Raw genomic sequence first — 21,951 nt, forward strand, 5'->3', positions numbered from 1 at the left:
CGGCAATTTTCCATAACACGTAGCTAAAATATATTTCTTCCGATAAGCTTTCCCATTCGGTTTCTTCCAACAAATTACAGTTCGATTTTTATGAAACTTTGCTTTTCCAGCAAACGAAACTTTGTTTGAGTTGCAGAGGACGTTTGGATATGGGACGACTTTATACGTTTGAACAGAACGCTAATCGATAACATCCAGATCCGATGGATTTCGTTAGCAAGGAAGAGTCTTTGTATTCCAGGCACGCGACTGTCTCGATTCCTGACTTTTTTTAACGATTCTCCGTGGAAATAAACGTTACGGATGTCGATGCGCGTTTAACACGCGTCCCGTTGGTCTCCGGGTAAGTTGGTCTTTTGCAAGCGATATTTTCCAAAACGCCGCAACATTTCGCTAACGGTCCAAGAACTTTGTCTAAATATAGCCGAATCGCGAGCGGGCCTCGTTAGCTCCTACGAAACGAGTTCCTTTCCTATGCGCATATAAAATGATTATCAAACGCTATGTAAACGTACATAAACGTGGCCCGCGAACAACGTGCCTATGGCGTTTTATCATAGGGTGACTTGCAGGTAAGGAGTTTTTTTTTTTCGTTATTCGTTGAAATACGCGCAACAACGACACTCATTTACCTTCTCATTTACGAATATTCATTTGCCAACCCCTTTTAACTTTCGTTTATTGTTATTTCGAAGTTGCAGCTTCAACATTTAGGGCTAATATTACGCTTGTTCGTAAGCACAAAGTTCTCCGGAACAGCTTTTCACCCCGAATTGCTCAAAGTACTAAAATACATATTCATCTGCATACCCGAGATAACTACTTCGGAAACAAGAACTATAATGGAGATACGTACATACGTAACACACGACGCGTTTTCCCTTTTTCTTGTTCTTCCTTTTTTTATAATTTTAGCAATCGTTGGCCCGACAATTTGTATGCTTATTCGGCCAGTTCCTATCTGCGAGCGTAGCACGAGCTCGACAAATTATTTTCGCGAATATTCGAAACGTTTTTCACTCAATTTTTCAGCAGCACAATTTTTCCATTTGCCTTGTTAAAAGTTAATTACATTCCGAGGTCTGCGTTTTGTCCGAGAATAAGTACACGGTCGACTGTAAGAAAGGAACGACGGATCTTTCTTCTGATTTTAGAAGCGTGACTACGCGACCGTGAGTGTGAAAAGTACGCGAACCCCAAAGTTAGTCGAACCACTTGTCACGACTTTCGACGAAATATACTTCGTATTCGTTTACGATCGTCTCTATCGAATCATCTAAATATCGTAAGAACGATTCGCTCCTCTAACAACATTTTCACATATTAATTTCCCTTACACGTCGTTGTAATACGTCGATATCCTTCCCGTAATGCAAACTTTTAAACGTCGCTGATACTTAACATTCCACTCCAAGCGCTGCTTCTTTAAGAACTGCTTCAGAGCAAACCCCTTCAGCTATTTTACCTTTCTTCGTGTTTCATACTAGAATGACGGCGGAGAAGAAAGAAGTAGAGTGAGAAAGAGAGAGAGAGAGAGAGAGAGAGAGAGAGAGAGAGAGAGACAGACAGACAGACAGACAGACAGGGTCAGGGAGAACAGAGATTGAACCGAGGCCACGTGGTACGTTTCCTTGTAGCGAGAAATCTTAGCGGGCTCTCGTCCTGCAGATACAAGTTTCCATTAAAATCTTCTTAGGCGCCCTTAATGAAGTTTATCGCGATGAAGTTGTTCGCTCTTTGAAAACGGGATAAATTTATGTTTCATTCTCGTTTCGATTAAGAGTTTCGAAACGGTGTTCTCTGTAACATATCGTCGTTAAACGAGTTTCTATATTTCCGTCGGATCGAGTTTTCGTCTCTCGCGGAGTATTCCCTTAAAACGGTATTATTGAAACGTGCATTCGTATCACGAAGGTATGCCTTTGACGTCCGCCAGTCACCAGGATCGCGAGCGTTCCTTTCTTCCGGTAAGAGACTTTTCCCTCTCGTACGGAGAATGTTCGTCGTTGGAAGCGTTTGTCTCGAAATTTCCCTCAGCCATCGAAACTCGAGCGTTTTCATTCGAAACGCGGTAACGTCGTGCATCGACCACCCTATCGTTTTAATTTCCAATGACGACCACGAACGACGACAGACGTTACGATACGAAAGATCGACGATCCGTTGGCCTACTTTCCCGTCCGATTTCATACTCGCTGTAAATCGCTCGAACGAACCTTGCGTTCCCGATGTGTAAATCGAGAGCGTGTACGCGAGTGGCGAGGAATAAAGGAGCATGTGCGACGCGTAATGCACGCCACGCCGAAAGATACGCGAGCCGAGTCGCTCGCCAAGACAAACGTTTTTATTACGAAAAATCAGGAGGCGAGACGAAATCTAGGACCGCGCGCAGCCGCACTCTCGCTTTGAGAAGACGCTGGTCACTATACGGAGCGAGCAAGAACTACGTAGAGAGAAAAGACAGGGACGTGTGCATCGCGTTTTCGCGATAAACGAAACTTTGTTATATTAGCGACATCGATAGTATCAACTTACTAATTAGTCAGATCGCGCAAAGTTTCATTTTTCGCCGTTTCGTTTTGCCTGCAAAATAATTTCAACTGTAACGTTGCAAGTGGTAAATAGAACGAGAGAGACAGAGGTAGATAGCGAAGGCGGGGGTGGGGTTGGGGGAGGGAAGAGAGAGAGAGAGAGAGAGAGAGAGAGAGAGAGAGAGAAGTGCAGGAAGCAGGGATGCGGAATTTCGTTAAACGAACACGATATTGACTTTGTGATAGCCAATTACGTTACCATTATCCATTCGCAGGACTGCGTGCAATCTGTCATCGATAAAAACAATTAAACGCGACAGAAGGAACGAGCGAAAAGAGAAACAGGAGGCGAGAAAACACCAAAAAAAAAAGGACGAAGAAACGCGTTTCGTTAGATCGATACGACGCTAATCGCGTAACGACAGTGTCAACCGTCTGGCTCGTGTAAAATTTAATTCTTATCGATTTACTTATGCCAATAAGGAAAATTGCGAAAAGGTAGGATAGGTAGCACGTAGGAAAGAGCGAAACGGCGAGCGGACGAAGCGACTCGAGGAGGGATGAAAGAGCGAAGGAAGAAGCGCGAGGGTGAGAAAGAGTCGGTGGGAAAGTAGGGGCGAGACTAGCGGTTTCTCTCCGTTGACTGCCCCTCTCTATCTGCCACGGCCTAGTCAGCGTAGGGTAGCTCTCCTGCCAACCAGCCAGCCAATCCCCACCCTTTGCCTCGTCCCGCTGGTAGCGCCTCTCGTGGCAGCTTTCTCAATCGCTCCGCTCGCGCTGCTTAGTCGCTCTTTGTCTGTCGCGTGCGCTCGGTGGTTGGGGTGTTGTCGGAAGGGTGGAGGTGTCGGGCGCCAGTCGCTACGCGGACGTTGAGCTCGGGATCTCTCCGTTGTCCCTAGCGAGACTTTTTTTTTTTCCCCCCCGTAAAGCTTGTGCTCGCGATCGGCGGACGTTCGCTTCGTTCGATTCGTACGCGGTAACACGCGTGCGTTTTCCGATCGGTAGCCGTGACATCGTCGAATGTCGGATCCGCGCGATATCGCCCACCGAACAAGCTCGATCTCGATCATTGGCTCCGTGTGGCCGAGGATCGCGCTCATGTGACGATTACTTGCTACATGACGATAAAACGAGTGTCGTACGTGAGACCAAGGATCGAATACGTAAGCGTTCTCGGTTGCTGTGATTTGCTTACCAGTCGGGAGGATACTCTACGGTATACTACGTACAGCTTCGGGACTATAACGGATATCGATGGTGATTCGATGCAGCCACGAGGGGACGGAATCGTGACGATTTCGATTGGTAAGTGGTTCGACGTATACGTATATACTGGCATTTCGTCGGATACGAATGTGAATTCGGTTCCGGTTCGGTCCAAGATATATCGGTTATTAACCCTAGCTGTAACAGCCACGTTGCCCCCCTGACCCCTCGTTCTCCGTTTTCAACATCCGATCTGTTCCATTACGACACCCACCATCCTTCGCTGACAATAACATCATTCCGATCGAACAGAGCGATCGTGCTTGACGACTACTAGCCGAGCGCGATGCCGATTCGAGAGGTTCGTCGCGAGATGACGGAATCTTATCGCGTCTGGTTTATGGAAATTAGACGGGGATAGGGAAGTTTAACGTCGCTCCGTACGACAAGTCGTTGTCTATTACATCGTTTAGTCTGTGATTCGTCGATATTTGTAATTCTTTCTAGTTTGCTTCCCTCCGATGGTTTTTTTTCTTACGATACAGATTGTTTCGTAAACAAGAAACTGCGTGTTTTTCTTGGAATTTCTTGGTTGAACCTCGGGGGAGTGATGGGGTGGGGGTTCTCTTTGATAATCATAGACGACTCGCGAACGACAAGACTTTACGTCCAACTGGAAAATTTTCCCTCGAATTAGTACGAACCGAGAAGCGCGGTTTAATCAAAATTACGGACACGCTACATCGGCGCGGTGGATCCTATCGAACGATTAAACGGTTAAACGAGTAAAAGAGGAGCTCCGCATCGAATCTCGACGATCGGTCACCGTGAACGGGTGAAACTCGTCTTCCAATCGATCCTCTCCATTATTACCCTTCTCTACTCGATATGATACCGACTTTAGGATCGCTATTTTTAATTCCGTTCACGCACGCAACTTTCCACCTTCGTCGAGTACGTGCTGCGTGTCGGCCCGTCATTCCTTCTTCCTTCGAGTCGTCGACCGAACTCGGTCTATCGGGAAAAATCGTTCGGGGACCCTGGTTCGAGTCGATGCTAGGTGAAAAGCCTTCTCGTTGGTTAAAACGAAAAGAAGGATATCGGCGGAGAACGTATTTTCTTCTTTCTTTCTCATCGTTCCTCCATCGATGAGCGCCGATAATCGAGAATCGGATAAACCGTCCAACTCTATTTGCGTCCCTTTTAAACGTATCCGTTCGACGTCTACAAAGTTTCGGCGTCTCGAAAGTTAAAAAAAGGGAGGTGGCTACAGAGGAGATAAGAACGAACAAATAAACGAGAACGACAACGACAACGACAACAAGGGGACTTGTTATTAAAGCCGAAAAAAGTTCTCGACCGTTTTCTGCCCTGACCTCTCACTTTTCGGACACAACGATTCTATTAAATAAGAATTCGTTTTCCGCTTGTTTACTTTTCTTTCCGTGGTTTCCCGACGCTGCGAGTCTCGCGTGACGAAATAGCTCGTTGCCGATTTCATCCCATATAAACTTTCGCTTAACGTAAACACCGTTGCCCGTTTATCGGCTCATATATTTTTACGATGCGTTTTACCTGCGTTAAAACGTTTCGTCGATTACGCGCGGAAAAGAACGTATCGCGTGCATCGGTTTTGTAACGCGATACCGCGATATCCGTTACCGGAATATCGCTGGCAAAAATATCGCGACATAAGCGTTAAGCGTGACATTCGTTAGGGCAGAGTTTGTTGCGATTAAGCAAGACGACCGCGTTGACGACGCGAATATAGCACGGTTTCTGAACGTCACGTTAAACAACGGTACAGCGAATTGGAGAACGGACACGTTCTTGATTTTCTGTCTAGAAAGTGTGCATAAATAATTACTAAAAGAACGTTGTTTTGCGTCGCATTCGTTCGAAAATTTATGGAAAGAGCGAAAATAAATATTTGACGTGACCTCGAGTTTCGCCTCTAACGAAACGTATTATTTCATAAATTTAAATTAAGGACTGATTAATTATTCCAGCGAAACGATAAATTTAAACAGCTATGGTAGTCGGGTGAAACAGTATCCACGAAAATACAAGGTACTCGGTTGCCGATGTTATTATGTAATTTACGATACTTTTGTCCGTGGAGTTGTCACAGCCGTCCGAGATGTCGCTGTTTTCGCGCGGAATCTTTTAACGCCACCTGCGATCTGCAGTCGTCTGGCACGCGTGAATCCGAAGGGGTAAACGCGATATTTCGTTCGAGTCGCGGAGAAAAATCACGCCCCGTCGTTTCGTCTAAATATCCGTGTCGCGTACTTTTACCACGCGTTCCTCGTGCTCAACCTGCTCTAAATGTTAGTTTCTTTCACGCGTAAACGTACTCTAAGGCGTATATAAATTACGCCCTTGTTACAACGTATGCCGAGATTGTCCCGACAAGAAACGTGTATCAGCTTCCAGTTTTCAGACGAAGTAAGAATTCTCGCTTATTCTTTGTACGATGCCGTTCGTTGCTCTCGTTATATCGCCTGCCGCGAGAATATTTTCACATCGTCGAGCGAGAAATCAACTGCCTGGACATGTGGTTCGTTTCCCGCTCGTCGCCATACACTGGCGCTCGTGTATAGGTTGGCGTACCTACGTTGTTTGTCGCAAACTCTCGTTCTATAGTAAACTTTATTTTCGCAAATAGTCGTTTGGTAGTTTTCAAAGTGCGAGCAAACAACGTTGTCGAGTGTGCGGAGGATCTGGGATTTCGGGATGTAGCGAGTTCATTCCGTAGGATACGACGTACAATCGGTACAAATATATCTGTATACGTAAGTAAATGATGATACTTTGTTATATATCGCCATGTTTGAATATCGAATTTAAGGAAGGAGAAATCTTGTACGGATCACGGCGAATCGGTCGGTTCGTGTAAACCTGCCGACCTGTAAACGTGACGTCGAATCAATTTCGTGGCAGCGATTGTACATAGTTTCGAGCGTTTCGGCCTGACAACTTAGTAGGTGCGTCTGTCGCGTTCGAAGCGAAGTGGCGCTGGCTGCTTGGCAATTTGCGTGCAGGGTAATCAGGTGATGCGTAAAAAAGGTCCGAAAATTGGCCGGAAGGGGCAGCAGCGTGGCGCGGCAGCGGTGGCAGCAGGTGACGGTAACGCAGTTTGTTTCCGGTATCGAACAATCGAAGCGAGGTGCAACGCGCGTGACGATTGTACAAAGGCAGATGCAATTTGATGCATTGTGAGCCGTATGTTCAGAGAGGCCGGTGTACAGCATGAGCGCATCGTATATTTAGCACTTGGCGCAGGATGCGACGTAGACCGTGACAGAACGCTTTTCATTTCCTCCTATCGGATATCTCTCGATGCTTATGATTAATGAAATCAGACGTAGCCCGCTATTGCCATTCTTTAGGAAGGATCGTCCACGCTCGTTTCCGCCGTAACGAATGCCAACGAACGAGTCGAATTTTTTTCGTTCGGGGAATGTGCTTCATTGTCGTTGCTCGCTCGACTCGAAACTCACACTGGCGGTCATGCACGCTCATTGTCGCACGCTCGTTGTCGCACGCTCGTTGTCGCACGCTCGTTGTCGCACGCGCGCGGACCTCTTTCAACGCGTGCCCGCTGTAACGTCGATTTTTTCTTTTTCCTTCTTGCACGTGCGGAACGTCGCTACGAATACTCATTTGCCGCGACATGTCCGCTAATTTCTTTCTCCTGCTTCCTCCGGTGTTTTTCGGTGTTCCTCTGCTCGGTCGCCACTACTCGCTACTTGCTTCGCGACTGTTTCCCTCTGCGAAGGCTTTAATTCGTCGACAGATTTTCTCCAACCTTTGTACAACTTATCTCGAGATCTAATCGGTGTCCATTAGCCGAACGTTAACGTTTAACGAATCCATGGCACGATTTTAGAGAATAAGATTCATTAAGAAAGTAACTTTCATCGAACGCTACAGGAGGAGAGAGGTGCGGTATTTGAACGGCGCAACAACCTTATTTATTTCGCGACGTTCGTTAAGCGCGTATTCCTTGCGTCGTTTCGAAGGAAAATTGCTTGCCAAACGGCTGAGCTGTTTCGTTCAGGCATTGAGACTATCCAAAGGGCGGCGGAACGAAGCGAGTTGGTAGATCCAAATCCAAAATTTGGAAACAACGGTAATAGTACGCGCGTACGGCAAAGATTTCCTAATTCGCTCGATATCGTAACGAAGTACAGACCTGGTGTCGAGATGAAAACGGCAAAAGGAAACGAGACGGAAGCCCGGTGCGAGTTCTCTTCTCTCCGCGGCGAAAAGAGTTGGCGTTGGTGCGCACAGAGAATGCGGAACGTTCGTCATTATCGATTCCCGTGGTGGCTTTTACCGCGATAAATATCGAGTGTACGGCGTTGCCTGTTATTACATTCCAAGCCGTACGGATCGTCTAGCCTGTGTGAACTAGATAACGCGACGAACGATCTTTTCTCTCCATTATCCGGCATCGTTATCGATGCGCACCGGTGTATCGACATTGTACGCTCGGATATATCGAGCCTCTCGCGTAAAGGGCAAACGAGACTCGCAGGAACGCGGATGCCAGTGGTAGAAATTGCAACGGCTGGAGAACGTTAGGGATGTTTGTCGTGCATTCGCGTCGATCGGACGATCGGCCGATCAGCGAATAATTCGACGCATAATCGCGATAGTTATCTCGTATAGTTAAGATCGATCGAGTCGAAATAATAATTGTAATTTCCGCTACTAATGTAGTACGCTTAATGGAAAGCAGGACGGGAAATGCAGAATCCTTATCTCGGTGGAAAGTGTAAGGTCGAAAGAGCACGGCCCGTTGCTGAGCGGCGCGCCGCTTTAAAGGCTGGATAAGTAGAAAAAGTCAACGGGTCGAGTTAAGTTCTCATTTGCACAACAAAATACTGTTCATTTTCGCGGCTGTTTCTCGCCTTTTGCCTCGAAGTCCATCCTTTACGCGCATAATCTGCGCCAGCTTTCTCGGCACTCTGACTACAACGTTTCTCTCGTAAACTAGCTCGCCGTTCGACCAACTATCGTCGCGTGATAAACTGGCGTACGTTTCGCGGCTGATATACCATAAAATACCGTAAGATTTTGACAGAGGCGACGCCGATGGTCACATCATATGGTATACGTAGGAACGTTTATTCGTCGTTCTATATTTCGCTCTGACGGCCGTGGATCGTTCGCGAATAGGATATTTCGTGTTTGCCGGTTTACCTTAATAGCCGAACAACTATAAAAACATAGTCAAACGAAACGATATACAGGCAAATACCTTTGGAGCAACGGACACGATTCGCGATTACCACGGTACCGAAAACTTTCACCGATAATCGTGGACCTATATAAACACCCTTACGAGGATTCGAACCAGGATCTGGTCATCGTGAGTCGTCGCTACCTTTAGTCGTCGAGATTTTCGCTACTCGATACGCGCATCTCGTTCGCATCTGGATTAAGGTTTCGCCCTTTGTGAAATTAGACTCGTTGTCAATGACGCGAATATCGAATACTCGTCAGGTTAGAACGTTTACGCGCGATCTGTTTCGACACGAAGATGTCGTTAGAAACACGTTAGCGAAGCCGATTCGCTATCTCGGAATTCCGACCGAGACTTTTGCCCCAAAAGATCGGCGATCTCACCTTCGGCTTGATTTAACGCGGTTGCCGGTATTTCACGTCCCCTGCCGGCGGCTAGCCAATTATATAGCCGGTTCTCAATGATATTCTACAGGGACTAGACAAAATTCAAAGTTCGTCGATTTACCCGACCGTTTAACGCTGCCATTAAATTCGCCCGCTGTACTTACGACGTATCTCAATTGTCACGATATATCTTACATCGCTGATTACGTTCGAAACCGCTTAAATACGAATATTCGCGGAACAATGTAAATGCGAATACATTTATCTGGCGAATGCGAGTAAAGTTCGTAAAAGTGGCTGTCGAATTTACTTATTTAGCTATGGGTACGTTTAAATGGAAAGGTCGATAAATCGGTAGAGGAGGGAGGAGAACCAAGAGGTCTGTGCGTTCGAAGGGGATACCGATGGAAGAAGAATGGCATTTTCGTAGCGCGATTATCGGCTCGGCGTTCGAAATTCGCGCGCATATTCTCTCTAGCGCGAGGCAAGCCATCGTTGAACCCTCTTACTTAAAATTTAAGTAGGATTTAACTTGGAAATCCTGCCGCTTGATTGGGTGATTGACGGTATAAGTAGAGCTTAAAGTTTCGCCGGAGTCCTGACGGAGGCGACGGTGGAGGTGGTGGTGGAAAGCGGCGGTCCCGTTCCTCTTTGCCTCTACCCGAGAAGAATGCCGCGAGGATCGATCGGTCGAGATACGCATGCACGTGTAGCCGCGCGAACGTGCTTCACTTTAATTACGCCGACAAAGCGGTCGAGAGTTTTGTTTGCGTTTTATCATCGACCGATCCCCCGTCAATTCGAAAATAAGATTGCCCGGAAATCAAGTTCGGATGCTTCAGCGACAAAGCGGATTCACCTCGTCGGAAAATCGACTCGCGTCCGTTTAACCATAACAGGCCAGGATTTCGTTAACTCGACGTAAAACTCTGTTTACCTACGCTCGAACGCTTCGATTCGCGATCGAGCAAATCGTGTTACTCGTAATAAGAACGTTACTTTCGATTTGCCTACGACTTATATCTGTCGTTACGAATCCTCGGTCGAGAATTCGACATCGCGTCTAATAGAACGTATCTGTGTTTGGTAAATCAACAACTTGCATAAAACTTTGATTTATTCCTCGTAATACTCGTTTAAAAGAAAACGTTACGATACGCTCGATGTTACGCACCGTGGCCCGTTCGGCGGCAGCCTCCGCACACTGTGCTACGTATTCGTGGACAAAAGCGAAAGCGTGTCCGAAACAGAGGTAGAGAATAGAGGTAGGAGAGAGGCGGCGGAGAAACGTGGCTGGCGCGTAGCGTTGGCGATAAGCGACGATGCTCTCGTTAGCCTCGATTCTTCCCGGAAATTACGCGGTTCACCGGGAAATTATGGAGAGCCGATCGATTTCGCAACTATGTTTCTTTACTCGCCAGCTACGAGCGTCCATCGGCCGCGAAACGATCTTACTTTACGAGCCGACGTGTCACCACCGTTCTCAGCGAGGTGACGATATCCAAAGAATCGCGCAAAACTATAACCAAAACGAAACGAGCTCTTCCTCAAGAACGATCGGTCTCTACTTTGCGTCGTGGAACAACGACGCAATTTTTCTCTCTTCGCGATCTAAATGTTAGACCAGATTGTTTCCGGTTACGGTTAGGAAATAATTAGCGAGAATTAGCAACCCCTAATGGAGGTGTAATGGCCAATAAATATGAAAGTGGTAGCGGCCACGGGAAAACCCAATGTCGGTACGAATGTTCAGCGGCGAGCCATTCCGTTTATCACGAATTTATCGTTTCGTTTTTCGGCAAGTCGATGTCTCGGTGTTTCATACGCTATTAGCGTGCCATACAAACTCGTTGTAACGAATGATTTACGTGCCGGACGCTTTCCTCGTTAGGGGGGCGGGGCTGGTTTCACAAGGTCGAAAGTCGACCGCGCATTTCAGTTACGTACGTATACGTTTCTGCTTAAAAACAGCGGATTCGTACAACTCGATACGCAATTTAACTTTTTATCGCTACTGGGATATATTTGCTCGAGAAGGATCCTTTGATCGGTCTCTCTTCCCGTCGAAAATAGACTGTTATTACGTTCGCTGAATTTTCAGTAATTCGTATTCCACGAATATATGGCCGATTTAAAGCGAAGTGGGTTAGAATTTTCAATCTTCTCGTGCGACGCGGAGACAAAATTATCGACAAAGATGCTTCGATGGAAAAAGAAGGTTCGCGTTCGTAGGGAAGAGGCGACGGGATGCGAGAATTTCAGCGTCGTTGATAAAAGAACCGGTGAAACTGCACCTTTCCTGTCGAGACGCGAATTTCTTTGAGAAGATTTCGGCTCGAGCTGCGTCCATCGGACTGCTTTGCAATTTAGACAAGGTTCGAGCGTGGTGATTTTCATACGGCCGGCTCGAGTAATTCGACGGCAAGCTTTGAGATAGCTGGACCGTTCAAAGAACCGCTTCGCTCTCGGAGACCCGAACGAAGATGCGGAAGGACAGGCGAATATGTGTGGCTGTGGCTTGGAAAGGGCTCTGCGTCAGGCTGGTAGGCTCGACGTGGCGTGGGGGCGGCACAGGGAGCCGGCAGACGGCTCGTTGAATCCGCAATATGCATATGCAAATTATTTTTCATCCGCCATCCACGAGTCGATCCTCCACTCGAGTGTTTTCAGCAAACACTCGTGCGACTAAAGACGTCGGTCGAGTCCCGTCTTTGGATTAACTTTTCTTTTCCTCCTTTTCTCTCTCTCTCTTTCCCTCTTTCGCCCTCGCTCCCCCCTCCCCCTCCCCCCCCCCTCTCTCGCCCTTCGTGTATTAATTGGATGGCGATACGAAACGAGATCGAAGGAAAAAAAGGAAATGTACATATTTTGTAGAGATATTTTATTTAGCCTATTCGGATGTAGATAGAGAATCGATCAACTCGGTGAGAATATCCTTAGAGGTATCTATCGATTCGAGCGGTAAAAACGTTGCTAAGGGAATCGAACGATCGTTCGCGGGCAAACGACCTGGTTTGAAAAAAGAAAGAAGCGAGAGAGGAAAAGCGGCGAAGCAAATTAAGAGCACTCTCGCGCAAGCATCGTTGTTCGTTGTAAAAATGAATGTTTATGCGGATCTCGCCGCTTTCTTTTGTAACAATGCTTAAAATGGTTAACGTTGGAACGAAATGTACCCCCTCGTAAATAGCCGGGAGATATAGAAGAAACAGAGTCGTGGAGAATCCTAGAATTAATAGTTTCGCGAACGGGCTTCCTGTCGCTCGTCGAAATACGATATCGGATTTTCCGTCGCGGAATAAGCATCCACGAGTACACTTCCGCGTCGATGCGCGACGCGGCCCGACACCGAACCGGCTCGCGAATCTCCCTTTATTTATCGTTTCCAGCGTTTTGTTCCGTTACTCTCTACCGAGAGAAGGCAAGCAATCCTCTTTTCTCCACCACGGTTCTTTGCGAACGCTAGTGAGAATAAATTGTGGCGGTCGCCTAAACCTTCCAGGCTACCTCCGTCCGAAGGTGTCGAGTAAAGTGGCCTTTCGGTCGATGCGATAACGCTCCTGCCTGCCTTATCCACGACTTTTCCCACCGACGTCGTCTTACCGTTGTCGAGACGCTTTTAATTTTTCAACCGAGAGTTTCATCCACACAAAGGAAATTACGAACGAGACGTAGCGTAGCTTGCTTCTTAACGAGCTAAACCTCGAGCAGCCATAGGACGTGGCGAATATTTCTAGAAAAATCTGCCATTTTTACACCGTTTAAGCTACTTGTTTCGATGTCGAGCGTCGTGGGTAGCCGCGAGATTCGAAGCGACCGAGACACACAGACATAACGAAAAACTACGCACAGAGAATTTGTCGATTCGTATGCGAAGCAATCTTGGAATCGGTACATTCGTTCGGTAATTACGCGGTGATCGACGCGTCGTTTCCTCGGCTCGTTGGGACGGCAGCTCTCGGGTTATGCACGTTTAATCGTGCAGCGGCCAAGCGTATCTATCGGCGCGACCGAAATAACTACGAGTGGCTCTCGAAGATTCGAATCGCGCCTGCGATTCCCTCTCGAACGAAACGAAATAATTGGACATCGTCGTCCGTTGTTTACGGTCGCTCCGTTGTTCGGTAATTCGCGGACAATCGCTGTGACGAATCCGGGGTGCGAAATACGAAGGGCCGCATGCAGCGTAAGAGAACCAACAGAACGAATAACAGATAATAACGGCGTTGTTAACGCATCGATTGGATAATTTTCATACAGCAGGTATGTAGTGTATAGATCGAAGGATCGAATCGGACAACGAAGAAGAGAGCGAAGGGAAGACGAAACCGAGATTTTTCTCGATGATAGCTGGTTGTTTGGTGGGCAGGCGAAGACGTTTCGGTAGAATTGAAACGTTTCGACACAGTCAACACAGTCGTGGAAATAATACACTTTTAGAATAATACGCTTTACGATCGCAAGTTACACCGTACTTACGAGCGGAAGAAAACGACGAAGCAGAAACGTGTATTAGCCGTGACGCGGAGCACTTCGTTGACGCCACGCAGCCAGACGCCACGTTTCGAAGGAAGAAGGGAACCGATATTTCAGCGAATAAGCGCGGCCTGGTTTCGAGACCAGAGATACGTACGCGTTGCGCAGCGAAGAAAATCGAATGTAAATCTAGGCGGTGCGCCGCGCGTCGAATCGAATCCGAGGGATTAGAGACTTTCGGTGGAAGGGAAAAGATCGGACGGTCTCGTCGGAGAACGGTTTTCAGGTGCGCTTTCGAAAGAGCAAACTAATAATATCATCGTCGTTTATGGAGCGCGAATCGAGTCGCGCGTTAATATCGAGCAGACGACGGAATTTCGCGAGATTTTGGGACGTGACACGTTCGGGAACGCGTAACCGCACGGCCGTTTAATTCTTCTTTGGGAAGCCGATAATCGGCCGCTGTCCGAATTGACGCGGACAAAAAGTAGATGCGGTCGGCTTTGTTCTGGCCTGCGGCGATACCACACCGCTGCCCTCTACAATCGTGATTGGTAGTTTGGAAGGGCGAACGCAGTACGGGCGATTTTTCCAACGTCCGGCCCCGGCTGTCGCGTACCGCTCAGTTTTTTCCATGCCAAACCGCCCGCCCGCAGGTTAATTTTCCTCGTGTTTGCTCTTGTTTCTTGCTGGCGTGCCGTTCCGTCGAGATTGAACGCGCCGGGTCTTTGCCTCCTTAAGAGGAAGCCACGCCGGTAATTGTAAATACTTGCCGAACTAAATTTAGCGCGGTATATCGAGGAGGAGAGCACGAAAACTCCGGCTTACGAATATTAAATTCGCGACGACCTCGTAGACGCGTTAATCTGGTAAACCGGCTCGACGATCGATAAACGCGAGTAGAGTAGCGACGGTGATGTTAAAAGGAAGAGAGGAGAAAAAAAGCACGCGGTCGCAATAGCGTAAGGATCGCGTAAGGATCGCGTAAGGATCGCTCGACGTTGCCAGCATACGCGTCTTCCGTCTTTCTTGATAACGCTTCTGGAACCTTGTCGGATTCGTGCGCAGCCAGCCAATAAGTCGGGGGGTATCGGTGGTTCGTGTAAAATAGAACGGCGCCGGTACGAACGGGGCAGGATCGCGTATACGAGCGCGGTTCTTCCTTCGATTCGCTGTATTTACCAACTCTCCTATGCGACCTCTCTCTCTCTCTCTCTCTCTCTGTTTGTCTGTCTGTCTGTCTGCCTGTTACGAGCTTGTTTCAACCGTTTTCGCCTCGACGATACGAAAAACTTCGTCTCCGGGTTGTAAGGCAAATGGAAATATCAAGGAACGAGGAAAAGTGGCCGGCGATGCCTCGCCGAGAGAATCGGAACGTCGTTTGTTTTCTCGTACAAAGATGGAAGCGTTAAATCGATTACAGGATACAGTTTGCGCAAGGATAGGCGAAAGCAGCGAGTCCCGCGACGATTACCGCTTGCCAATGAAACTCGCGGCAACGTGGACGAATATCAACGAGGTCGGTTATCTCGGTTTTACCATTATATTTCGTAGATTGCCAAACCGTTAATTACTCGCGCACGAGCGCTAACGATGCTCGATTTAAACAAAAATGAGTTAGCTTCGGGTGTCTATTCGCGCGCCCGCTCGAACAGACAAGTTTAATCATCGTACCTTCGCTGTCGTCCTCTTAATCCGCGAAAGCTCTTCTTTGCTGTTCCGACTGGAAGAAGCACGAACCCGAATATTTTCACGATTCGAGCGGCAAATCGCCAGGAACCTTTCGATAGGAAAATTTCAGGCACGCGATGCACGCTCCACGGGATACACGCGTCAGCCACGTTCCCAACGATCGGTCCGTCGTGCTCGAAACCAAACTTATCGACGATTACGAAGTTCCGTTTGAATTTTCTTATTGGCGGCTACGCTCGGAATCGAGTCAGCGGGTGCGACTGGTCGACGAATCGAACGAGATCGGGCAAAGTTGTAGGAAATTGATGTTTACGGGGCGTGGCCCCTGGTTACGTAACACAGACGCGTAATTACGTAGCGCGTAATTGGGATGTGAAAACGGTGACGCGTTTCTTCGACGTTTCGCCGATGCTAATTATCCGATCGGATCGATCGGCGGCTGGATGGTTGGCGCGGCGAAATCTCGGCGCTGTGTTTCTCGATTTACGCGGCGGCACGTTGCAACCGAACCGAGGCGAGGCGAGGCGAGGCTCGATGGAATCGTTTAGGCGGCGAGACGCGTTTCTCGGCACGGTGCCGCGCATCGCTGCCAGTGTTATTTATCCGAATAAGAGAGAAAGACGAAGGCTGGATGCGTTGGAACGGATGAATCGGATCAGGCTCGCAGAGAGGTAATTAGCAGCGAATTCGACATATTTGCCAGGTGGAATCCAAACGGAGGAGATCGTTGTATATTCGATGGGCAATTGGCGTGCCGATCCGAATCACGTAGCCGGTTATCGATAAAATATTTGCGTGCTCGGTAGCCCGCTATATGATTGCGGTGACTAATTTCGTGGCGGTTCGATCGGCGACGAGTTTGGAACCGGTGTCGCCGATAATTACGCGATGTGTGTGACACGCGTGGAACGGTGGTTTAGGGGCGCGGCCATGTTAACGAGAATTCGACGGCTGGCTACCATCGCTCGTCCACCGATACTTTCGCGATCGTTTTCCAAATCATCAGCTCGAAATCATCGCCGTTGCTCTGTCTAGCCTTCGCTTCTCCCTTCTAGGCCGCTGATCGAACCGGAAGAAAGGAGTTGCAACGCCCGTTAATAGGATTTAGAAGGAGCGCGCAAGTTTGCTCGATCCGCGTCTGCCCATAGTCGAATTCCGTTCGAATTCCGTGTAAGTCGCCGATCCTCGTCGAACCTCGGCCGATAATTATTCGATCAGATTCCTAATAAACCGCGTAGCCGAGGGGAGCGAGGAATCGACGGGGTCCCTCGGATACGCGGACGGAAGAACGTCGAAACATCTGGCAGCGCGATGCAATCGGGGATTCCATTTGCTTGGGCGGTCGAGATAGTTGGAAGCGTGGAACGGCGGCGAGATAACCGGCAAATAGGCAGCCGAACCGAACAGAGTGCTCGAATATCCGATAGACGAGCGGAACTGCTGGTGTTTATCAATTCGGGATATCCCAGGGTCGTTGTTCTCGTGGCGATGTTACGCCAAAGATGGATCGTCCTGCCGTTTCGCGCGAGTTTCCAAGTTTCCACAGCGTGGAACCGCGCTCCCGGCATCGTTTTCGTTTCGACGACGAAGCGAATTCCGCCGGACACTCGATGCGGTAACGCCGGCGAACAATCGCCCGCCCCCTCGACTCGCGAAAACATCGGCTTATTTCCTACGTACGGCAATTTAATTAACGTTATACGACCGCCGTTTCGGTTTCCAGCGATCAACCGCTTCCGATAGACACGACTTTACCGACCTATTGCGAGGCGATAAAAAGATCGGGTCGCTTTTAACGGCACGCGTTGGACTCGCTCGGTTCGATCGTGCAACGCACGACGATTAGATGGAAGAATCGCAGAGGAAGAGAAACTGCAGAAGCAATTTGAGTAGATCGCGCGAGCCAGCTTTCCGCGCTACGATAACGCTCGAAGGTAGGAGAAACGGAACGAACGGAATTACGATTTTATTCGTTCCGTAACGTATATCTGTTTGGACAACCTAGTCTCGTACAAAGAGATATCCGACTATCGATAGCCGTATCAAATTGTTTTCGTATACTATTTAAGTCGATATCGTTCGATAAGATAAGATCACGCTTGCCGTTACTCGTTGCCTGTTGGAATTACTTTGCGTTTCTTGTCGTAACTTTGTTTCCCTCCGTTCCGATGTACATAGTCGTATTATAGATTATAGGCGAGCCATCGATAATCGCACGAAGAACTTTATTTCGAAAATAAATAAAGCGCCGCACGCCGCACGCCGCACGCCGCACGCCACACGCCGATATATGTAATTTGCATGCAACGCTACGGTTGTTTTGTTCGAAAGTAACTTACGAACAATGGAACGAGCACGTTTCGAAACGATGGTGTTGCTGCGAGTAATAGCGAAACGGGGACAGGCTGGCTATTCGAATTTATTATTGATCGACTATCGGGTGTCAGCGTTTAACCAATATTTGCACGACGTCTAGTAAACATTGATTAATCACTGCTACATCTGACCAATAATTAAACGTTAGTCTCGTGTATCAGAGTGGGATGCGCGTAGTAATTATTTTTACAGTGCCTGTATTCGCTTCCGCGATACCGATAATAAACCGAGCAAGTATCGACGTATCGACGCTTCATCTCCACGTTCTATACTAATTGCCGAATAGTTATTAATTTTACCTCGTTCGAAGTAACAAATTGCTGCTCTCGTTCTCCGAAATTTCTCGCATCGTTCGAATCTCTTTGCTCTCGACCAAGAGGTTACGACGAAGAAGGGGTCGCCACGCGGCGCACGAAATAAAATTACCCATCGGCGAGAAACTTTTCCGTAAGAATGTCTGGCCGTCGTGGCAGACGTTAGTTGAACCGTCTCGGAATTCCAAGAGGAAGCTCGTCGAGCTATTGGACGCGCGACACCGGGCATTATCGAACCCGTCTACGAAGAGTAACGTCTCGTACGAGCCATCGATACGCGTGTTTCTCGCGACTCGAAGGAGCCTCGAGCGGACCGCAAAGCCGATTATTCGCGCCACGCCATCCATAACCGTGTTTAGTCGGTGCAGCAGAGGCACCGCCAACCGAACACCGCGTTCCTTCCACTGTGCGTATTATTTAATCGTTTCGCCTGATTTACCTTTCGAGCGGTTTGCCACGCGACGTTAGCAGTCGAAGGCAGCCGCGCTTCTACGTACGCCAGCTTCGCTGTTTTTACGTCCCACAAAAAGTATATCGGCGATATAAAAGTGTCATCGGGATGCTAATTTCTGTCAATATATTTTTATAACAGCGGACGGCGATAAGAATCGCGGAATGCTCGTTCGTCTCGACCTCTGCTTTTCCATACGTTTTAATTCTCAATCTTCGTTTCTCAACGGTTAAGCGGTCAGGGTGTTGACACGCGATCGATAAAGAATCGTCGATTAATCGTATACGCATTGGGTATACGACGCGCCGTTATCATCGCTAGCGAGCAAGTGGCAAAACGAATCGTTAGCGGATAACGAAATATCCAACCTAGTTGGCCGCGCGACGAGTTTTTTCGCGGCTCGAACATCGATCTGGAAATAATGGAGCCGTGGTCGTGATCGATGGCGCCAAGAGTCCAGTCTCGTTGTTTTCTCGCCGGTCTTTGCGTTTTTCCCTCTACGTTTAGGCCGGAAAATCACGGGAACCGCCAGTTTTTCATCGGCCGCGATTAATCGCGTGGAAGACGGAAGAAGACGCCTCCTCCGCGAGATAAGCCGGTTAGTTATAAACCACGATCGTTGTTTCTCTCGTAAAACAGCCGAAGAGAAACTTGCTGAATAAATGTTGGCGGACGTGGATCAAATATTTTATCGCTATTAGCAGGAAAATGGGAATATTTAGCGAGGCAAAGTGAAAGCGGAAAGGGGGTCGAAGCGAATTTCTTCTTTGTCGATTTGTGAAATCGTTGGAACGATTCTCCGCCAGAGTCTTGGCTAAAGTCGCATGCTTTTATCGAATCGACTATTGGTCGATCGCCTCAACGGGCAATGTTTTTAGAAAAATCGGTATATATACCGGATATTTTTGTTTCCTCGCTCTTGACGCTATTCGCAAGAACGCGCTTTCGTCCGGTTGCCAAGCGTTAAATGGCCCAAATGGTTTTCAGCTCGTTCCGTTCGATCGTAACGTTGTTAAAACTCCGTTGTTACGACAAGGTTATTAAAACATGTTGGTAATAACATTCGCTGTAATATTACGCAACGAAGCACCGATAGCTCGATAGCTTTTGTCGCCAGTATTTCGAGTTTAACACGCTTTTCGATCACAACGTGATCGAATAAAGCGCCGCCAGCGTCAAAAACCAGCGAGTCAAAAATGTGGCAGGCACGGAAACCGATCGCACAACGCGATAGAACGGTTTCGCGCGATTTTCACGGTGACCGTAGGCTAGAAACGCGTTTCTAAGATACGTACGAGTGTCCGGCGTTGAGCTACGCGTCGTAAATGCGAAAAGACGTAGGTAAAGTATGCTCGAACAGCTTTGGAAACAGTTATTTCGGCGCGTCTCTTTCGCCATGCGGACGTCGTTGTTGAGATAAGTCGGGAACGAGAGCCCGAGGCTGTGGCAAATGCGGCAAAAGCGCTCTTAGTTGGCCATGCCCCGTGGGAGTCTACCGAAGGGACACGGCTTCTACGACGAACGCGGTCGCTTCGAGAATGAACTCGACTCTTCTTCGAGGTTGCTTGAACTTGGCCTCGTGCGCGCCAACTTTCGCCTCTCCCTTGCGGCCTCGTCCTATCGGATCGCTCCGCCTCCTTCGCCATTTCCTCGTATTTCTTGCCATTTATCTTTTCTCTTTCCGATTTTCATTCCATTCCTTTTCGCTTCTCGCTTCTCGCCGTCCTTTCCCGTCTCTTTCCGCGGGTTCGCGCGTGCTCACGAGTTTTTCAGCAATTTACCAGTACGAATCTGGCCAACGTGCCCGAATAATATTCGAATGGAGAGCGTCGGAACCGTTGGAAGGGCCGCGGAGGATCTTCCAAGACTCGCCACCCTCTCGGAAAGTTTTAAAGACTCGGCGAGTTGGAAGTACGTCGCAAGAAGGAAAATAGCTTGCACGAGAGGCATTACGCGGATCTCCGAGTATCTCGAAAGTTTTTATTTTACGATTTGCGTTATTTGTCGCGTATCCTTCTACGTTCGTTTCTTCTACGAGCTTGTATATCACGCGTAAACGTGGAATTTTCACCCATCTTTTTAGCAGTAGAGTAGAAATTTTGTTTCCAAGTAGATGCGAATTACAGGTAATCTCCCGATTTAATATCGTACGATATAACACTGTTTCGCTTTAACGCGGTTCGAGAATCGGTGAAAAATCACCAGACACCGTCGTTCCATGCTTCTCATCGTGCACGGAATTTCCGAACTTCCTCGTACCTATTGACATTTTTCGTTCGTTCTAGTTCGTAGAGATATCGACTATTCGCAGCCGAAAATGTTCTCGCGCGCAAATTTCAATATTAAGAAGTTGGCAAGTTTAAGCGTTTGAAAATTTCAAAAATTCGAACGTTTGCAAATGTTAATATTATCAGTACGTAATACCTCTAATTAATTCTTTGTCTCGCTTGACACGGCGTTTCTTCGAAATTCGATTACCTATCGTCGTGTCACAAGGCCAGAGGATGTGGTCTGTGCGCGTAAGAAAAGAAAATTCCTTTCGAGCGCGTCTTCGATTATTCGATTCGAGGTATTGCGTATCCGTGGCCAGCTACTCGACAGCGAGGACGGTTCGATAGTGCGCTTAGTTTCCTAGTCGCGTGCTGTCCTACACGAAGAAATATGGATCGACGCATAATTGCGCGAGATTTATGAACGCAATTTTCCTGGCGTGCCGTGCAATGGTTTTTAAATACGCGCGTTTCCCCGCATCTTCCGCGTGTTCCGATTAATCGGTCGCGGGTCGCATAAATTCGCTGGCCCGTTTCATTTTCCTGCTAGCCGCGAAAAAGCAGACGTAACACCGTGCTCTAGCGGCGACATGGAATGCCAGATAGAAAAATTTCTCGTTCACGAAGTGAAATTCGTATTCGAGATTTGTATTCCACGCGACGCTCGCTGATCGACTCGATCGAACGTTTTTCCGTTGGAAAGAGGAAAGGTGCGACTAACGTTAATCCATCGATATCGCTACAACGACTTGCAGAACAGACTTGCAGAAATCGACGTTAAAATCGTTCGTAATAACGAGGGGAGCTGGGGTTAGGGATCGAATAATATCGCTCGATTTTGAAATTGAAAATACGCTGGTCGAACGCAGCGTTACTCGTTCTCTGTTTCGTCAAACGATCGGCAGTCGTAAAAAAAAAGCAAAAAAAAGAAAAAAAAAAACAAAAAGAAAAGAAAGAAAAGAAAAAAACGCGGGATCGGCGGTAGATGAAATATCGGG

At 48.0% G+C, this 21,951-nt stretch overlaps 1 protein-coding gene across 6 annotated transcripts in view; it reads left to right on the top strand.

Annotated features, from left to right (window-relative positions):
• Positions 1-266: 266 nt before the first annotated feature.
• The window catches only part of LOC138183119 (leucine-rich repeat-containing protein 24), a 227,378-nt gene continuing 205,693 nt past the window's right edge, over positions 267-21,951 (top strand). For 5 of the 6 annotated variants that reach the window (XR_011173990.1, XM_069119697.1, XM_069119724.1 and 2 more), the window contains exon 1: positions 3,209-3,836. The gene's annotated coding sequence lies outside the window, so the exon portion shown is untranslated. Of the gene's footprint in view, positions 344-3,208; positions 3,837-21,951 lie in introns of those variants that run through there. The other variant, XM_069119710.1, reaches the window with a different exon arrangement.

This window comes from Bombus flavifrons, chromosome 1 (genome assembly GCF_040668555.2).
Source record: "Bombus flavifrons isolate JBK064 chromosome 1, iyBomFlav1_principal, whole genome shotgun sequence".
NCBI classification, from domain to species: domain Eukaryota; kingdom Metazoa; phylum Arthropoda; class Insecta; order Hymenoptera; family Apidae; genus Bombus; species Bombus flavifrons.